We start from the raw sequence: 22,125 nt of genomic DNA, 5'->3' as shown, positions 1-22,125 counted from the left end.
ATACTGCTCATATTTTAAGTCTGTGGTGTGTAGAAGGAGGGTTTAGAAAAATATAGGACATAATGGAGTTAACTCTCTGTCAACCTCAATTCTCTCTTTCCTAGAAAATCCTCATGGATGATTATATTCTCCTTCCCTTTTCCATAATTGGGTTCATTTTATTGGTGTCTAGGGTGTGAAGACAGCTGAAACTAAGATCAAGGATGAGGAGTAACAGAAGATGTACTCTTTGCCTCCACTTTTACCTTGTAATCCTTCTTTTGACAACACAGAAGCAGACACTTACCAAACATAGAGATTAAAAAAAGAAAAAAGATAGGGAGGGGAAAGGAGGTGAGTGTGCACTGTAAACAGTTGTATTTTGACATAGAGAGGAAACATTACATGGAAGAAAGGTGGGATTTACAAGTGCTGGGGAAGATATATTATTCTGATTGCCTCTGCTTCCTCTGATCCCAGTTTTTTTGTGTTTCTTTTCAGAATCATTTCTATACTCACCACTTGCTAATTTGTGATGAATTTTTGCTATAATCAATCTTTTCTGAATCACCTTTTGGTAATAGAGGTCCTTCTTTTCTACTAACATATATTATAAAATATCATCCATAGAAATATTTCCCAAAAGAGAGAAAAAGAATCTGAAATGATTTAGTTTGGAAGAAGATTGTGGTGAAAATAGGGTGATGTGATTTCTGGTCCTGAATTAAATACTTTACCAACGGTGTGCTTGTAAGGCATAGAAAGTCTGCCGAACAGTCATTTTGTTCATCTGGGTCACTTCCTGTTACTGAATGCCATCTCTAAACTAAAGCAAGAAAAAAAGCAGACATGTCTGGACCACAGATCAGTTATATCGATTTGACAACAGTTGTTATTTTTAGATATAATTCTCCATTTTTCATTTTTCCTGGGGGCTTATAGTATAGTATTTTTTTGATTAGAAATGATGAGTTCTGGTTGTGGTATTGGTGGTTTAAATCCAGCTGCATTACTTAAGACAAGTTATTTAATCTTTTTATACTTCAGTATCATTAATTCTAAAATGGAAAGTTTGGACTTAACTATTATAAAGTTACTTCAAAAACACTCTGCCTTTTCTTGTTTCATCTAACATGGTTTCATGCTTGAACCTAATGTTTGAGATTATATTAAATATAGTAATTCTCTATGCTTTAATTCAATATTTAAGTTAAAAAATAATGGATTGCCTGAACACGTTATTTAAATAGTAAAACAATTTTCAACTCATAAATATTTATCTTTATAGAAGTATAGGTCTGAAAGATTCCATTATTTTCTTCACTGTATTCCATGAGTTCTAAGCATTCAAGAAGTGAAAATACTAATTTGTCTTAAAAGATCAGAATGTAGGCATAGAAGCATTCTGAAAATCAAATTTTGTAACCCTAATGTGTTGTACTGCCAATTTGATCATCTATTAAGCAATTTATTTGGAATTAAACACAGGAAATTCCAGTAGTAAGATGAATAAAATGTGATATTCTAGAAACAGAAGAGAAGTTTTCGTTGTCTAAATGATTTAGATACAGACATCTAGTTTAATAGCTTTGGATTTCTTTCATCGCAAAATTATATTGCATCTCTGTAATTTTCCTTTTTGGCACAGAGGACAGGTGTTCTACAGATGGAGAAACAGTTGTGGTTTTATGGGACCTCCTCTCCTAAGCACATTAGTATTTGTCACTCACTGGGGTCCCTTCTCTAAGAATGACAAATGCCCTTATGCACACTTATTGTTAAAAAAAGACCTTCGCGTCTGGGAAGGGGAGAAAACATGTTTACCTTTATTGAATGTGCGATAAGGAGTGAAGGGAGTTTCCTGGCACAGTCTAGATATTTATTATATAATAAAGTGTCTTCTTGATCGTATATACTTATGGAAAACAGGCTATGGTTGGAACATAGAAACAAAAGGAGAAAGTTATGCCATGTCAACAGATGAGAAGTCTCTGGTGTTAATAACAAAAGTAATAAGATGCTTTTGAAAATGATGAGAAATTGAGATGAAATATACAGTTCCATTTATCTGTCCACAAGCCCACTTTGCAGACCAAGCTTTGCTATCTTTCAATGAAGTAGGTCAATAACACAGTTTACAAAAGCCCATGGGTAGCAGTAGATATAGGATAATTACTACAAAGCACTCCTCAGTGAGTGTACAGTTTCTTGGGTACCATAGATGAATAGAGGGATTTGATAAGTGCCCTTTGTGTCCATCAACCCTAACCCTCTCTGGTTCACTTCTTTTTTTTTAAGTAATCATTTTTATTTATTTTATTTTTTAAATATTTAATTTATTTATTTGAGAGAGAGGGAGAAAGAGAGACAGATAAAGCAACAGAGAGTACAAGTGGGAAGGGGAGGGAGAAGCAGGCTCCCCGCTGAGCAGGAAGCAGGGCTCTAATCCCAGGACCCTGGGATCATGACCTGAGCCAAAGGCAGTCGCTTAACCAACTGAGCCACCCAGGCGCCCTCATTGAAACTTTTAGTAAACCCATTTGGTAATGCCTATGCTATCAATGGTAAGATTATCAGAATGATAACATCTTGCTAACAAAGTTTTAATTTGGATTTCATATTTTGCATTACATTCTGTATATAACAATTTTGTTTTCAAGTGGGAGATATATTTAAAGTATTAGATATTAATAGCATTTTAAAAATTATGATGTGTTACCTGGTACTCTAAAACTCTGGTTATTCCACAGGAAAATCATGCTGAAGCAAAACCTGCCTCTTAGAAGGTTTTTCTTAGCCAGAGCAAGCAATAATACTTTTGATTAAAAATTTTAAAATGCACCTTTTTTTTCTTGGTAATATCTTTCATCTTAAAAAAAACAAAACAGAACAGTGAACTTAAGTTTTTGCAGAAGAAATTTAGAAAAATGTGCTCATATTAGTTTTGAAAATAATCAGTACCAGGTCTAAATATCCATTAGAAAAAGCAAACAAATGTACAAAAAGATGAAAAACAACAACAAAAAAACATTAAAAGAAAGTTCCTAATCGTATTCCACAATACACTTAGTCTTTATTCTTGCTGAATAGTTAATAGTTGTTAAGAATTTTTCCTGATCACTGGAAAGGGATCTGGAGGCAAGAGCATAATTACAATCTAATTTAAAAAGAAAAATAAAAACTCACTAATAAGAACAACAGTAATTCTTCGATAGTCTCTAAAATATACCCAGTATAAAAATTTGGTACAATGAGATCACTAAAGAAAAACCATAGTGAAAGAAATAATCATCATCAAATTCAATTAATTCTTTCCGTAAGGAAACATATATGGTATATAGGTAACATATATGATTGTAAATTGCAATTTAGAGTTTTAAGTTAAAATTTTAAGTTAAAAATTTTAAGTTAAAAATGCAAATTAAATGCATCTATGTAAAGCATAAAATAATATTTAGGTAAATTAATAATCTGAATCAAGCAATACATAACCTTTTGTTGTAGATCTATTTTACATGATCAGGCACACAGGTAGAAAAGCTGCAGTCTGTAATGTAATGTAAGCATTCATTACGAAATTAAATATAAATGTAGTTCTTAAAATATGCTACATTTTAAATAAATAATTTGCACTATAATCATATTAATAATCAAATATAGTACAATTAATTTTCATTTTAATGGAATTTTCCATGTTCCCATGTCTGGTCTTCTTCTCAATTGTTCAATATCTAATATTAAGAAATAATCACTGACTCCAATCTCCTGTGTCTAGTCCTCTATTCAATTGTTTAATATCTAATATTAAGAAATAATCTTTGACTCCATCTCCAGGTTTTCCTTGTAGTTTTAGTGATAGGAAGCAACTTGTTAGTGTGATACTGTGTACCTAATTAAAGATAGTGCACCTAATCAGAATTAACATGGAAAAGGCATGGTTTTATGAATCTTCAGGTTAACCTTTCTGAATACTAATTAGCATGTGAAGTACTAAACATCAGTTCTAATTCTGAATAGATGTTCCATAAGCTTTACATTATTGGAATGTCTGTTTGATCTGAAATTTTATTTATAGGGAATGATATCAAAGGTCACACAATATTGAAAACCAGTCTATATACACTTAATAAAACACCTCAAGCTTAATTACTAATCCTTTAACCATTAAAAAAATAATGTTAGTATCTGACAGCTATGATTGATGTTTAAATAACAGCAAGTATTTATTATTTATTATTAGGTAGTCAGCATGATCAACCTGATCTAAAATTATATATTAAAAATTGTGTTAAATAAGAAGCAAATTAATTTAAAAGGTTACATTTGCTATGAATATTAAATAGCAGAGAGAATTTTAAAGATCTTTGGTAGTGTCCAAAATAATTGTAAAGCACAGCACATTATTTTGAAGTTTTAAAAATAGTTGAAATGATTCTTTATTCAGTAAAAACTATTTTGGAAATGGAAACCAAAATAAAAAAAATCAAATATGCTCAAAAATCTTCACAATTAGTGCACAACAACATACACACAAATGAATTATGTCTTTGACTCTCTCTGCCCGAAATCTAAGGAATCTTTACCTTGGTAGGAGCTATTTTTAGCATTAGCAAAATGAGTGTTCTTTATTTTTCTGAATAAATGAATTATGATTATTGTTTTAAAAATATGGTTCAAGCTTGCTCTAAACATTCAGTGAGGGAAGGATGCTTGTAATGTGCTTGTAACACTCCTGTGGGGATTCTTTCATCAAACAGACACCCTTTTTGCTTCATTCTTTAATTGCAAGGGGAAATTGCCTATATACCATGCCTGGTAAGTTAAAGTAGTTGTGATTGGATGTATTATCATCGTGGCACAATATTTCTGCCCCTGAGAAAGGTATTAAAAAGATTAAAAAAAAATCAACCCTTTTAACTATAGAGTTAGTGTAGCATTGAGAAAGTTAGGTATCAGAACTGTTCATATCCTCGAAATGAAATTCACCTCATCACCAGAGGAATGGATAAGAGCTGAAATGTTGTTCAAAATGTCTTGGGTAGAGAAAAATGTGAAGAATAGGACACTTCTTGACTGGCTTCTGTGACTTGGTATCCTCAAGCTTTCATTAGCTAGATTCTACATAAGCCAGAGAAGAAAGCCACTCTCTTTTGGCAAGGTACTAAAACTGTCACAGTGAAACTCCTTTTTAATTCAATTACATTTTAGAGAAATGTTCTAGAAAGAACCTTACAAATAATTTATTCAAAGCCTGTGTATGTGTAGAGCAGGATCTTAGGTTCTAATAAATGGGCCGCTTATCTAAAGTAAGCTGTCAGTTCAAATCCTAGGTTTCTTATTTTTTTTCTCTTTTTCATTGGATCATTTTACATTTGCATCATTTAAATTTTTTCATACATACCATCGTGTTGAATATGATCTTCACAACATGGTATGTGAGAAAAACATTATTTTGTACCTCTACTAGGTCAACACGGAAACTAAATTTCAGAAAGGTGCAGTATATTTTTCACTCTAAAGTAATTTAGGGTTTATTTTCAGATATCTCCAAATGTAGTTAACACTTCATAAAGTTTCCCCAAATGGCCAATTCACCTAGACAATACGACTCAAACTCTAAACTGAATTCTGAGAAAAACTTAAGCTTTTTATTTGTAAAAGCTTTAACCTTGCCAATAACAGTACAAGAAATGTCATTTTTCATCTGGCTACAGCCAGCTTCTTATGGATCTCCACAGAACAGCTCCAATTCTCTTTGTCATGGAACTGAGAAAATTGAAGCTATTCATCAATCCCAAAGAGTAGCATGCTAGGGTGTGAGACTTCAATGACTTTGTTTTGACCTTGTTTTCTCTGGTGATTTAACATAGGTGAAGTAGACCTAGCTGGTAAAGATTTCAAGGTCACTCTCAGTTTTTTTTTTCAAAAGGTGTGAACTAATATCATCTTTATTTAAATTTGAGGAACTATAGATCTAATGATAAATTAATGTTCTTTACTAGCACAAACTATTTTAGAGAAACCATGCTTGTGGAAAAAATGATAATTTTTATTTAGCTACTTGTAATTACTGATCCCTTTACGTATTTAGTCAATTATAATGTATTCTGCCAAAGGAATTTGTCAGTGTAAATATCTTTAACAGAATCCATTAATACTAGTGGAAATTAATCTTCTACAAATAGGTGAATAAAGTCACCTTTGTTTATGAAATCAACATGTCATTATCTTTTGGAATAGTGATATTTCTGAACTCTACATCTTAAATTCTGAGAACCTTAGCACCAAACTTCTTAAGACTTGATGGGATAAGCATAGGCAACAAATAAAATAACATCTGATTTTTTATCAACCAGTAACATTATCTAAAGTAATAAGCATATCAAATTAGTGACTTAACAAATATCTGTTATATTGAAATGCTGACCTGGCAAGGTTTTATTTTCCTTCATTGAGAGAATACTGAGAGAATGATTACAGAGAAAAACTGCCTAACACTATCACCTCCCATAAATATTCTTTAACTTTGGAATAACTTTCTTAGTACAAAATGATGAAAATATTTTAATAGGTGATTAATGCCATTTCTCCATTTGTGTTTGAAGGTATTTTCCCTGTTTCTTTCTCTATGTTTGAACCTTGCAAAAAATCATTCACTGTGTGTGATACATAAAGCACTTAGCATTTTAAAGTGTTATGGTTATACATTTGTTGACTATTCAGGGTCATATTTCTGTTTCACATAAATTTTAGCCAACAGAATATGACCCTTAGACATAACAGAGCTAAGAGAATACAAAAGAAGTGCATCGTTTCCAGGGTAGAAATTATAAGTCATTTTTCAAGAAATGTAACCACTGAAGATGCATTTTGAAAGGTGAATTTTGAGTCTTATATGTTCTGAACAGGACTTGTTTTATTTTCCACGGTAAAACAGATACATTAAACATATAATATATGGATAGATGGCTGGATGGAATTATGGAAAGAGGTAGATAGGTAGGTATAGATAGATTTTCTTATATTATTTTGAGTAGCTCCCTATTCTTTCTTTTTTAAAGATTTTATTTATTTATTTTAGAGACAGAAAGCACACATACCCACAGAGGGAGAGGGAGAGGGAGAGGGAGAGGAAGAGGGAGACTCCCCGCTGAGCAGAGAGCCCAATGCTGATGCAGAGCTCAATCCCAGGACCCTGAGACCATGACCTGAGCCGAAGGCAGATGCGTAACGGACTAAGCTGCCCAGGTGCCCTTCAAAGCAATTATTGATACCTGTCTCACTGCATCTTTCTCAAATTGTTGCCAATCTGAAGATGAGAAATTGTAACTCATTGTGTTTGATGTTCTCACATATACTGTCCATTTACATTTCTTCTTTTTTTAAAGATTTTATTTATTTATTTGACACACAGAGAGCGAGCAAGCACAAGCAGGGGGAGTGGCAGGCCCCATTCCTATTCTCTTTCTCTTCTAATCTATGTAAAACTATACCTAAGGGGAAGCAATAACCAATATGTCACTTAGGTTTTATACGAGTAAGTGAGGTAATTCATTCTTTTAATTGATATTTTGTAAAGATGTAAAATAGTTTTAAAACAAATTATTTTCAAATGCTTACACACTGACTCTTTTTCATAGATGAAAATGAATCATTTCATTACAAAACAAATTTCCCAAATTAATACAGTTACTAGGTAACATTTTTTACCTCCTCTAAGATGAAACATGTGAAAAGTGTAAATACAAAAATGACTAAAGTAAAACGTTCTGTAAGATGTAATGAACCATTCCCTGTGGAATGTTACCATCACTGCATTCAAGGGATTTCTCTGAAACACAAATCTTTGCTTTGAATTTCAGTGACTCAGATTGATAAGCTTCATGAATTTGTCAGCACATATTTTGCATTTTTTCCTTTAAACAGACACATTCCCCGTGTTTAAAGATTTTATCTGTACCCTCTGACTATGAATCAAAAATGACAATTTTTCAGGCTTATAATAAAAACTTCAGTATGTGAAAGTAACTTCAGTGTGTTTTTTATTTGGCATAAGGGAGTGATAGAAAAATAATTTGCATTCTCTAAATGCACTCAAATAGTAATGTTATTTTTACTTCAATGCAAAATCACCTCACTATATTATTCACAAATCATCAAGTTTTATTTATTTAACATATACTATTTACCCTACATATATGTATATGAAAAGAGTGATCTTTGTAGACATTTGCAAATACATATCTATAAATGCTCAAAATAAAGTCACTGACTGTACAAGCTGTCACATTTGCTAAAATACAAAAAGCACATCCAGGTGATAGAAAAAAAGACCTTTTAGTGATTTAATTTTTTAAAAAATAATCTTTAACCCAATGTGGGGCCCAAACTTACAACCCCAAGATCAAGAGTTGCATGTTCCACATGTTCCACTGACTGAACCAGCCAGGCACCCCAGAAAAAAGAACTTCTAAAAATTAAAATTAGTCGCCATACAGAAGACAATTTGAGCAGAAACTACAATCATGTCTAAAGATTACTTACCAAAATGGATAACGTGAATGTTCAAGTTGCTTAAGACTCTAAAATAGTTTTCAAAAGTACAAAATTTACAGGTCTATGATATATGGTATTTTGCCATCTAGAACAGGTACAAGGTTTTCTTATTAGGAAGGTGTTAATGTCATTATTCTACTTCTGTGGCCCTTAACATCTTTTAAATTATTATACCTTGAAGAAAAACCTTTAAATTCAATTAAGAGTTACATGAAAATACAAAATCTGAATAAGAAAATGGGGGAATTGGCAGGTTAGTGAAAATGAATTCAGTTTGAAAGAGCACTATATTTTTTATGCCTGTTTTCCAATATTCTACAATATATTTGCTCTGTTTCAAGTAAATTGGTTACTGAGTCCGAATGCTATTCCTAAGCAAAGTCCTTTCTGGATTAGAGAAAGATTTCAAAAGAAGCAATGGAATAGCAAAAATAACAAGAATGAGGTTTGGAGCCAGGAAAGTGCCTGGCTTGTTTTGGGGATTCTAGAATCAGCATGTGATTCTAGTGCAGTTAGACCATATGGTGTACTGTAGAGATGGTGGGCCAGGCTGTGAAATGTACCAAAGGCAGGGTGAGGAGGCTGGTGTTTATTTTGGTGGCAATGAGAAAGGAGACAATGGAGGTTTTTAAGCAGGAGAACAAATGACAAGAACAAATCTGAGTTGTAAAAGAACATGATGACAGTACAGTGGACAGTGTATTAGTGGAAAGGAGTTTGAAAGTGGGGATGTCAGCGAGAACACGGCATTGGTTCAGAGATAGGGTGAAAATATCTGCAGTCTGGAGTAGGGTTACAGGGGCTTAAGAGAAATGGATGGATTTCACCCAATGTGATATAAAGAGCTGAGTTAAGAATGTGGAAAAGTCAAATCATCAATATTGATTATTTATCATAATACTCATTTTAAAAAGATCCACATTTATTTAATACTTTTCATTACATTACATTTTTTGTAGTTGATTAAATTTTTACTTCTCTTAGTATAAGAATAGTAAAAGAAACTATAGAAAATTCCCTAAAATTATAACTTTGATTTAAATGTTATACATATACATTTATATATATATATAACAGATATGCATGCATAACATACACACACACATACATATGTGTGTATATATATATATATATATATACACATATATAGATACACATACACATACCCCCATGCTTACATGCATACATTATGGGTAGAGTATCAAAACTGCAGCTACTTAAGAGAACAAAGTCATCTCCTAATTTTTAAAAGTTTCTTTTTACACTTAACTGATTTGATTTTCTTAATTAGGAAATGCAACATATAACTTTTTTCCATATGGAAGACTTACTTACATACATATATATATATATATACACACACACACATATATATATATATATATCCACATATATATCTCTTTTAGGAGATGCCATCAGGTTTGCTTGGAACTACTAAAGAGAAAATGCTGAAAATGAATATTTGAAATAGAGATGTTTGCAAAAAGGTGTAATAGGAAATAAAGAGATAACTGAATACACTTGTATATCTAAACTATGTACAGAATTTCAAAAGCTGTATCTTTTTTTTCTTAAAAATTAATGTTAAGGAAAACTGACACAACATAGATACAAACAACAGAGTAGATACCATTAAGCGTCACTGGTTGTTTTTATTATATTTCCCTATATTAAGATATATTGACTGATATTAATGGAAGTAGGCAACAGCAAGGAATTAAAGAATCAAATAAATCATGATCATTTGTATTTCTTTATGTGTCATCTAAAGCATTAGGTGATAACAATATCTGATGAAGGTTCATTTTTAATTTGCTCAAGAGGGAAAAAAAGAGTAATTTGGAACATTATGTGTGCAGTAGTCCCTCCTTATCCGTGGGCGGTAAGTTCCAAGACCACTGTGGATGCCTGAAACTGCAGATAGTACTGAACACTATACATATTAAGTTTTTTCCTATACTGTACACACATACCTATGGTAAACTCTAATTTATAAATTAGGCACAGTAAGTGATTAACAATAACAAATAATAAAATACAGCAGTTATAACAAAATACTGTACAAAAAGTTATATGAATGTGAACAAATTATCTTATTGTGTCTACTCACCCTTCTTCTTATTGGGATTTTGTAGGATAATAAATGCCTATGTGATGAGATGAAACAAGGTGAATGATGTAGGCATTGCAACATAACATTAGGCACTATTGACCTTCTAATGATACCTCAGCAGGGGAATCATCTGTTTCTGGATCATGGTTGATCGCAGGTAACAGAAAATGTGGAAAGTGAAACCACAGATTGGGGGGGGGCTACTACGTGTGTATTTTGCGTTCAATAAATGGTAAATATTATGCTGGCTACAGAGTATAAAACAATTGGTGGAATTCAGTTCATCCTTTCAATAATATTGTGTTCTAGTTATTGAGATCTTTGTATTCAAGTGACTGCATATAATATTCTGTAGTTGCTCGGCTGCAACCTTGGGAGACTCCCAGGTCGAACAAAAACCAGCCTGTGTACTCATGGAGGAAAGGAAGAGACCAAAGAAAGGGGCAGACCACTACACATTGGTAGGTGGCACATTTAATAAGCAAGGGAGCTTAGTTGTGGACTTGACTTAGGCAGCCACGAAATAAGTAGATCTCTCCACACCTATCCACCAGAATCTCTAAAGTTCATATAGAGGCCTTAACTAGGTTCAATGTAAATGGTTGAGATAGTACCATCACCACACTTTTATCTCAAGGTTTTATCCTTGGGGCAGCTTCTGGGAGTAGGCAGGCAAGCAGAACATACACTCCAAGGATGGGAAGGGGCTGAGGAGCCTTTAAGTACTCACAATTAGCTTATAGGTCAAACCTGTGGTTATGTCTTACTGGTGACCTCCTCCAACAGTATGGCCAGTTGAGAAAATATTGAGATAATTCCTCAACAGTTTTGATAAACAGCCACTTCCTCAAGTCCTGAGTGATCCATCACTACTTTCTCTCCACTATCTACCTTCTGGAAAGGACTTTAGTGAGAAGTATATAAAATATGGACTCCTGTTCAGCCATCCAACTTCCCCACATCTTGAAAGAATCATTTCTTGAAAGTGAATGAATACCAAGTAAATAAGGTCTGAGTTGGGAACAAATTTACCAAGTATAAAGAAGAGCAAGGCCACTGTCACTGAAGTATACTGATCAAGGCAAAGAATGACAAGGAGATCAGAGGAGGAGACTACTGGTTCAGCTCACTTAGGACCTCTTAGGACACGGTAAAGGGTTTTGATTTTATCATGTGTTAAATAAAACAGGCACAGGAATGTATAAATAAGAGAAAGAACAAGATCAATCTTACATTTTAAAATATTACATAACGGGGTGCCTGGGTGGCTTAGTCGGTTGAGCTTCCGACGCTTTATTTGGGCTCAGGTCATGATCTCAGGGTCGTGAGATTCAGCCCCTTAATGGGCTCCATGCTTAGTGTGGAGTCTGCTTGAGATTCTCTCTCTTCCCCTCCCTCTGCCTCTCCACCCCACCCATGTGCGCTCCCCCTAAAATAAATAAATAAAAATAGTAAATAACTTCTATATAGAGAATGGGCCAGAAATTTCTCAACAAATTCTTTTTTAGACTCACATAAGTTTTGAACTATTTAAGACCAATTGTATGGTTAACTTCCACGTAAAACTAAGTTACCCAAATAATCAATAGTCACTCAATAACTAGCAACACGGCTGATTTTTAGGTCCAGTTTTGATAGCAAATGTTATTATATTAGAGTGGGAGGTTAGATTTAAAGGGATTATGTGTGTTAATCATGATAAAATAAAATGGTACCATGCCTCACTAAAATTCCATCCACTGATCATACTTAGTGATTTCTCATGAAGAGTAAATGGGTTGTCTCTCACTTTTTTTCCTTCATTGTGGAAATGATTTCAAACCCAGATGGCTACACAGATGCAGTAAGTTATATCAAAGTGTGAAGTATAATCAGTGTAATATAATGAGATGTGACTGGGGCAAATTGCCTATTTATGATCATGAAAAAAATCCAAGTATATTTTAAATACATGATAGGAGAAAAGAAATAAGTTTGTGCGCAGTTTCAGCTCGTAACAATATAGTCACAAAGAATGACGACTGGAATGTTCATCCCTTGGTTTCTTAAAAGAAACTGGACAATGCTTTAGGAAAGCTCTGCAAAGGAAGCTTTCAGCTCCAGAGAATAGGCAAGTGATGACTCCTGCGAAAATCATCCCGTACCCGTGAAGAAACTGTAGAGTCATAACCTCATAGAATTTTTCGGCAGTATGGAACTGTTAAGATAATTGAGTTCAAACCCTTTAGTTTTCAGGCAAAGTGACTGAAGATTTATGCCTCAGTATTCTCTATAAAACACAACTTTGATTTGCTTTTCATAGGAACGAGTACATCTGAAAAAGCAGAGGATACTTGCATTAACTCTTCTAGTAAATATAAATGGGAGAAGAGGGTTTTCAAATAACATAAGAAATGATATTTAAAAATTAAATTCATGAAAAGAAATCTATTTAGTAGCCTGGTAAAATTCACAAGACAAAATGTATGGGTAACTAAATATATAACTGAGAGAAAATGTCAATAACCTTAAAATTTATTCGCCAAATAATCTAAAAGTTCTTTATTATTTATTGAACATGAAAATCTGTATTCTTGTATTAAAGAGTATTGTGCATTTTCAACATGTAATACAAAGATTCATTCAAGAAAGCAAGATCAAGGGTTCCTTACCAGTTACAATGCCAATAAAAAAATTATCCTCACATCCATTGCAGAATACCTACTTCATAGGATTGTTATGAGGACTCAGTAAGTAAAAATGCATTCAGAATTTAAAACAGGGCCAGGCTTATAATCACATTTGAGAATCTCTTTATTCCCAATAATATCAGCAAATGATATGTTGAAATACCTATTATATATGTAATTTTGTGATTTAATTGTATATTTATATTTTAAAGTGATTTGAGCATAAAAGAAAAATCAATTCTTAGATTATCCAAGTCAGATATAAATGGTAATCTAAAGTCACTTCATTCATTTCAATAATTATTTACCTTTATAAAATCTTTTAATGTATTCAGAAGATTTCATGACAGTATCTCATTAAGTCATAAGACCATTTCTATGTAAATAGAAAATCTATTAGTATTTTCATTTTTTAGGTGAGTTAACTAGAGTTCAAATAACTCAAGTAAGGGGAGTCTATAATGACCCCAGAATCAGAACTCTGCTTCTGCCTTCAGTAGTCTATGCTGCAACTTAAGATGAACATATTCACAAGCTTCAGGTGAAACCCTTGGTATACGGTCCATTTATTGTATCTATCAGATTTTTGTACTTTGTGGTTAACTTTATCAAAATTCACATTATTCTGATTTGTTAGGAATAAAGATGACAGAAGAATAATTTCCGTAGGCATTTTTCAACATTTGGGAGGTCACTCAAGAGGTCTTATGTTGAATAGGTCCAGTTTTTGAACTGGATTCACTATTATGAAAATAGAATATCTTCAGAGAATGCCTAGGCCTGATTTTGCTCACCTAACAATAGCATATCCTCCATTCAATTCTTTAATTGACCTAAAACATATTGTGCAGCCTGTGGTCATAATGACCTTATTCTAGAACAGACATTTTCTAAAAAGAAGGAAAAAACTCATATTCTATCTGTACACAGTATAAAGCTGTGGTATCTTGAAAAAGGAGAAAGCCTTTTGTTTTCTATTGTTTCTGTTATGTATTATTGTGCTTAGAACCAGTAGAGCTAATATTCATATTTTTATTTTAGAGTTTTAGAAGAATTGCAGGGACATCCCAATTCATAAAAAGTGGAATTTTTATTAGCTAATTTCCCATTTGATCCATTTGCTCCCACTGGATGGGTCTATTTGGTATGTAAATAGAAGTTAGGGGTGTAGGCAAACAGCAAGTTCAGATTTTTCTATTCAAGGCAGCTCAAAGCTCAGTTTGCAGAATGATATTTTAGATCCTTCTTAGATAGCCTTGTAAGAGTGAAATCAGATTTTTACCAGGGTGAACTTTCACAAACTTTAAACTATGAGACACAATTTCCTACTTAAACACCTGATATATTAAGAAATTTCAGAAAAGAAACACCAAACAAAACCATAGTCTGAGACAAGCCAGTATATCAATGAACAATGAACAAAATACATGGCCCGTCACTCATGATTCTGCCTCCCATCAAGAGGTCAGATTCAGTGAGGTAGCTTCAGGGTCTTCTGTCAAAGTTGAAATATTTTTTCACAGATGTCTTGGACAATGTTCATTATGTAACTTACTGAATCTATACTAGAGTTTGATATTGAAAGCACAAGAAAAAGAAAATCTTCCGGTTAGAAAGATAAAAAACAACAGGAGGGCTAAAATGTTGAATCTGTCTTTTTATTAATAGGAGAAAATATAACAAAATAAAAATCCTTATTATATTAAATTGTAAAAAAATACATTGTGTATAATATAGTCTTTAAAAATACTGTCTTGACCCAGTTTTGAAGCCCTGGCTAGTGGCTGGTTAGTTCCCTTTCTTGAGTGGCCAATTAAACCTACAACCAACCTGTCTCTGATCAGGCTTTTAATCTATACACACCTTAATCAGCCCAAGCCAGGTACCAGCACTTAGGGATAGCCAACCTATGTCCCAGAGCCTGGGAAATTATTCAAGTAGCCAACCCACACCCTGCTTGCAATACATACACTGCTGCCTACAGTTCCAACTTGCTGTTACCTTGTCCTCTGGTACAATCCCCTCTGTGACCTTGCCTGGCAGCTTTCTCTTTTTGGGGGCTGTAAATAAAAAAATTCTGCCTTTCAGCTATCTGTCATTGCATTGTACCTTACCATCAAACAAATCTTTACATCTTATAAAGCATTGTGATATAGTATAATGATTACTGGAGCAGGCCACAGAATACATAAATTCTAAGGAAAGCTCTGTCACTCATTAGCTAGATGATGCATTGCAGATATAACACCGCGATTTAAATTATCCTCACTGAGGCCACATTCTGTGAGGGAGAGGTAATGGTTATTATTGCTTTGACTACAATTATCTGATGGAAATCATCTCGCCCTAATACACAGAGTGAGGTTTCTTAAATTAGCCTATTTAAATATACATGCATACATACATACATTTAGTGAAAAGAACATATACATTTTAATATATTTTTAAATAAGTTCATAGTTTCTGAAAATTTAAGTATCATTGAAGTGGAAGAATCTTTATCCAGAGATTTTATGAAGTTAAGAATACAAGAATGATTGAATCGAAACTACTGAAAACATCTAAATACACTTTAAACTAGAGTTAATTAATGTACAGTAGTAAATGTAAAGGTATTGTTAATTTCTATTTTTTTTCCCTACAAAAAACCTTATAAAAACTGTTAAGTGTGGCCCATAGACTATATTTATCCTGATTCCCTCAGTCTTGAACTTTTCCATGTACTTCCTAGATTCTGATGCTGCTTAAGTTTTTCATATCACAGATGGCCCATTTGGTGATGCTTTCTGATTCTAAGATATTAACATTCTTTTAAAAATGTTCAGCTGATTCTACACAATTTATTTTAACAACACAAAACACCTATCAAGGGTTTTGTTTAGTTTTCCTTCCCTTTGTATCAGCAAAAAAAAAAAAAAAAAAAAAAAAAAAAAAAAGAAGGCTTGCAGTATCTGTTACTCTGAGGTAATTACTTCCCTATTTCTTCATAGAGATAGATGCCATTGTTTTCTAATTCCTAGTAATTTAAGTATTCTATGCTCAGGCCTATTGCCTTTGTGTTCTGCCTGTGGAAGGGCTGCTTTATTACTCTCCACTTGCCATAAAAAAATAATAATTTGCACATTTAATATAAACTGAGAAAATAATTGTTAAAATAAATATTAAGACAATGACACTCCCTTTATAAATATATATTCTTGTGCCTTTATAAATAAGAGCTAGCACCAGCAATCCTTATAGTTTACTGTTTCTTTTTTCAGCATTAACACCACATGGTTTATTTTGCTCAAACTCTAAGTGCTCTCAACTCATTGAGCCTTGCTTTATTCATCCATAAAACTGCTTTTGCCTTGAAGGTGTTTCCTAAGCCAGGTGAATGGTAGCCTCTGATTTTCATGATTTCACAGGGCCCAAGACCTACCTAAGTAATTTAATTTAATAAGAATCAACTACTTTAAGCTAATACCTCTATATGGATACACCACCAGTGCAGTGGGACCTAGAAATAAATACCACTTCCTATGTTCCAAGAAATATTGAGCTGATGATTTTGTTAAAAATGGTCCCAGACCTTTAGTGTCTTGATGGGTCTGACAGAAGCAAGCACAGATTTCTCAGGCCTCACAAACTATTTGTAGATAAAGCCTGAGGAAAAATGAGTAACTCTCTCTCTCTCATACATACATGGACATACCTCACACACATTACAATATACACACAAAACAAATTACAAATTACACAAAACAAATAGTAGAATAAAACCTGATAAAGACTTCAGATAAAGGAATTATTAGACACTTAATTAAAATATCTCAGAAATAATAGGAGCTTAACATGAAAAGATTATATACATAAAACATAATGAACCAAAGAGTTCTATAAATTAAATAAAATAAGATAAAAATAAAATAAAACAAAATAAAATAATTGAAATGTAAAATTCAGGGTAGGAGGAGTACCTGGGGGGCTCAGTCAGTTAAGCTTCTACTCTTCGTTTTGGCTCAGGTCATGATCTCTGGGTTGTAAGATCGAGCCTGCCCTGTGTCAGACTTTGTGCTCAGCAGGGAGCCTGCTTGAGATTCTCTCCTTTTCCCTCTGTCCCTCCCTCTCTCTTTCTCTCAAATAAATAAATAAATAAATATTTTTTAAAAAATCCAGTGTATGAGTTTAACATACAAATTGGCACTTCAGGAGAGAATAGTAAACCAGAAGATAAATAGTTAGAAATTATGCAGAATGCATCAGAGAGATTTAAAAAAAATGGTAGACATGAAGAAAGTCTTAAGACACATGGATGACAGAAGTTATGGAAAGACAAAAAGTTATTAAGTCACAGATATCACTGGAAAATATACAAGCCAAGAGTTTTCCGCAAGGGATTGAGTAAAATAATTTATATATTCACAGAGTCCAGTGAATCAAGCTAATATTAATAAAAAGGAATCTAGACTTAGACACATCAAGGTAATGATTTAAAACACTAAAGATTAATAGAAGACCTTACAAATAGCAAAAATCAATGGCAGATTAACTTCAGATGTGCAAAAATAAAACTGATACACAATTTTAAGAGTAACATTGAAGTTAGTGGAATAATATAATGAAATTGTGGAAAAGTAAGAATATGATGTTTATATAGAATGTTATACCTGATGATAACCTTAAAGAATTAAGGACAATAAAAATATAGTTTCAAAATCAAATCAAGGTTGGCCCCCAGCAAACCTTCAATAATGGAAATTCAAAATGGTGTATGTATTAGAAGAAAAAGGAGAAAATGATACTAAATGGCAGTTCCATGATTGAAAAAATAAGGGAACCAACAAATTAATAAAAATATATCTAAATTCAAAATAACATTACTTTTATTTTAAAAAAAAAAGCATGATGAAATCAATGATGTAAAATAGGTCTAAAATGCATGACTGCAGTAATATTTAATTGGCATGGATGATGGATCTTAAAGTGTTTTAAGAACTTTCTAGAGTTTAGGTGGGCAATAAAAATGTTAAATAATATCAGAATGAGTAGAGAAAGGGCATTAACATTTATATTATATATACAAGAATTATAATGAATATATTGTTCATAAATACTAGAGAAAATTTGTAGAATAAGAAAAAAAGTACAAAAAACTAAGAAAAGAGAAAAATACACATTAAAAAATGTAGGAAAAAATAAGAATAATAAAATAAGATGGTGGAAATAAATCTAAATATCTGTGGTTACAATAAATCCAAATGGAGCAAATATTCTTATGAAGATAAATATATTCATTGGACAAAGAGAGAAAGCAATTATACATAGTTTAAAGTAGAGACACCAAAATACTAAGATATCAAATCTTTAAAGGCAACAGCTATCAAAAATTATAACAGATCATTACTAACCACATTTTCAACTTTTATTTGTTTAAAAGTATAAAAGATGCTTCTTCAANGTAGAGACACCAAAATACTAAGATATCAAATCTTTAAAGGCAACAGCTATCAAAAATTATAACAGATCATTAATAACCACATTTTCAACTTTTATTTGTTTAAAAGTATAAAAGATGCTTCTTCAAAAAAAGATGCTTCTTTTATAATATGGGCTCAAAAACTCTAATGGCATTTTTTTTTTCAGTCTAACTCTGTGGTGTTTCATATATTATATGTTGTCATTTTCCTGAACATTTTGTGCTTCATATTTCCCTTGGAACTCTTTCGTGGTTAATATTTTAAGGCATAGAATGAGGGTATGTTATTCCAGAAAGTAATCTGAATTTACTTCTATTAAGCTCCTACAGACATATTTTTACCTAAATTATTAACTGTTTATTATTTGGACCATCTAAATACGTAATTTTTGTCTGCAAACCTACAGAAGGCATCTTCTATGGTAACAAAATTAATTTGTTTTCCCTCTTCAATGAGCTCTGAAGTTCCAAACAAGCATTTTTGAGTGTGAATGCAGATACCTAAGGTGAATGTGAAGGGGAAGATTTATTTCTAGTTTTTCCCTTATATTAAACACACAGGTCTTTGGGATTTCAGCCAAGTGGGGTCATAATGACCCCCTTCTTTGACATACACTAGGCTTAGTATTCTTTCCCCTGAATACAAGGCAACCACTTCAGCAAATGTTCTCAACTCAAATGGTGCCCTGTCTTCTCAGTAATTTCACTTCTAAGAGTTGATTTAAATTAAAAGTACAAAAATACAAAAAACAATATATTTATTAAATGTCATAATGAAATCCAAAATAAGAAAGAAATTATAAAACTGTAGGGAATTAATTATAGATCATTCCCATCGATAATACAACACATTCACAAAGTCTAAATATATTCAATTATGTTTAAAAGTTTGCATGTTTATAAAAAAGAATTCATACTATTTCAATATGTAAAATAAATAAATGATTGTAAAGTAGTTCCCAAAAAAGAAAAAATAAATTGTAATTGGAATAACCTACCAGGACACTCAATTTTGCTCTATGGAGCTGTTCAAAGATACATGATAAAGGGCAAAGGCCTTAACTTTACCTTTAAAGAATAACTGACCCTCATAGCTTAAATCAAGAGAAATGTTTATTATTTTACCCCCTACGAAAATTAGATTTTATTTTGAAAACAGTCAAACACATATGGGATGATTTTTGCCACTTTTTATCACTGAAGTCCAATACAGATTGAAACTTCTGTATAATTGCCTATCTTTCCTCGAAATAGAATTGTGTGTGGTTCTACTGTTAAGAATCTCTTTACACCCTAGATATATTTTTATCTATAAATCTACACCTGGCACTAGCTTTTGACTTAAAATTTTCTGCCCTTCTCCCTTGCTGATTATTAGAAGTAATGTAATTGATACCTGTCTATTTTAATACTAGGTTAGGGAAACATACTTTTAATATAATTTTTTAAAAATCAACTTTTATTACAATGCATTCTTTGAAACTGGGTGCAAGATGCAAATCTTCTTGCAACCATGAAGCCAGTAGTCTTCTTAAATTTAGTAGTTTCTAAGATTCTATAATCTAGAATACCCTCTATAATCTAGAATACCCAATGCAACATTGGAAATTTAAGGAAGCCAGCCTACTATTGGTAGATTGAGGGGAAAATGCATGATTTAACAATATTTTGGTGGTAGGGTTACAGTAATTTTTTCACTTTCTGTTTCTAAATTTTTAAAACAATTGTCAAGGGTTATTTTTTCCAGAAGAAAAATTTATTAAAATTTAAAAAATAATTACAGTAAAGAAACATCTACAATTTTAGATTTTTAAGAGTATTGAATGAAAATGAAAACTTTCCATTTTTTTTAAATTGAACTAATAGAGAAATTGTTCAATTTAATAGTAATAATGTATTGGGTAATTATAGCTTATAGATAAGTGAAATAAATAAGAGCAGTTATAAAGGATGTCAGGGGGGATTGAGAATGCTGTTTAGGGTACTGTGAAGTAGTTGAGTGTTACTGGAAAATGGATGTAGATTAGTTGTAAATATATAATGCAAAGTCTAGGACAATCACTCAAAAAAAAGAAATACAGTTAATAAAAAAAGAGTGAAAATGGGATCATAAAATACTCCGTTAAAACCAGAGAAGGCAGAAAAAGAGGGAAAAATGGGGGGAAAATGAACAAGTACAATGAATAGAAAACAGTTACCAAAAAAGGAAATATAAATCCAACTGTATCAATAATCATGTTCAATGGAATGGTTTAAATAGACCTATTGAGGACCAGAGACTGACAGAGTAAGCTAAAAACAACAAAAACCCCAACAACTCAACAATATGTTGTCAAAAAGAAACCCATTTTAAATATAAAGACACAGATGGATTTAAAGTAAAGGGATAAAGAAATACATAGCATGCCAATGCTAATCAAAAGAAAGCTGGAGTAGCAATATTAATTTCAGACAAAGTTGACTTCAGAGCAAGGAAAAGTTTCAGTTTTTAAAGAGGGCAATTGCATGTTTATAAAATGTCAATCCTCAAGAAGACATAGCAATTCTTAATGTGAATATGCCTAATGATGTAGTGTCAAATACATCAGTTAAGAACTGGTAAAAATGGGCAGAGGGGAGGAGTTAAGATGGTAGAGGAGTAGGGGACCCCTTTTTCAGCTGGTCCCCTGAGTCAAGCTGGATAGGCACCAGACCAGCCTGAACATCCCCGGAATCAGCCTGAGACGCAGGAAGATACATCTAGATCTCTACAAATGAACATCTCCAGCGCTGAGTATTGAGGTACGAAGCGGGAAGCCATGAAACCGCACACAGATATCGGAAGAGAAACAGAAGGGGGGGGAGCCCCACGTTCGGGCACCGGGAAGCGGTAGCCACCTGCACGGGGGAGCAGGCGGACACGCGGACCAGCACCCGCGAAAGAGCAGACTGAGACGGTGAGCCAGGAATGCACGTGACCAGACTGAAAACCAGAGCTCTGGAGGAATTCCAGTGTGCTCACTGGATCCAGACTGAGACCGGGAGCTCCGGGAGCGCGGGGTGGGGGGGCGGCTGGCGGCGTTAGAAACACAAATGACAAAGACGCGACGACCCTGGAAGTGAGGGCTGGGACGCTGAGTGTGGGGTGCACATCCCGGGACGTTGCAGGGTTGAGCAGCACCAATAGAAACAGAGTTAAAGTGGCCAGAACATCAGTGGAGAACAGTCCGCAATCCCTCTGTTCTGAGACAGAGGCTGAGATTCGGCCACTGCTGCTCTGACTCTCAGAAGAGGCACAGCAAACCGCCAGGGAAAGCTGCCAGAGAACAAAAGCCTGGAAATATCGGCTCACAGTGTGCCCATCCCCATCC

Source organism: Ailuropoda melanoleuca, chromosome 7, assembly GCF_002007445.2.
Source record: "Ailuropoda melanoleuca isolate Jingjing chromosome 7, ASM200744v2, whole genome shotgun sequence".
NCBI classification, from domain to species: domain Eukaryota; kingdom Metazoa; phylum Chordata; class Mammalia; order Carnivora; family Ursidae; genus Ailuropoda; species Ailuropoda melanoleuca.
Note: the sequence above shows the minus strand (reverse complement) of the source record.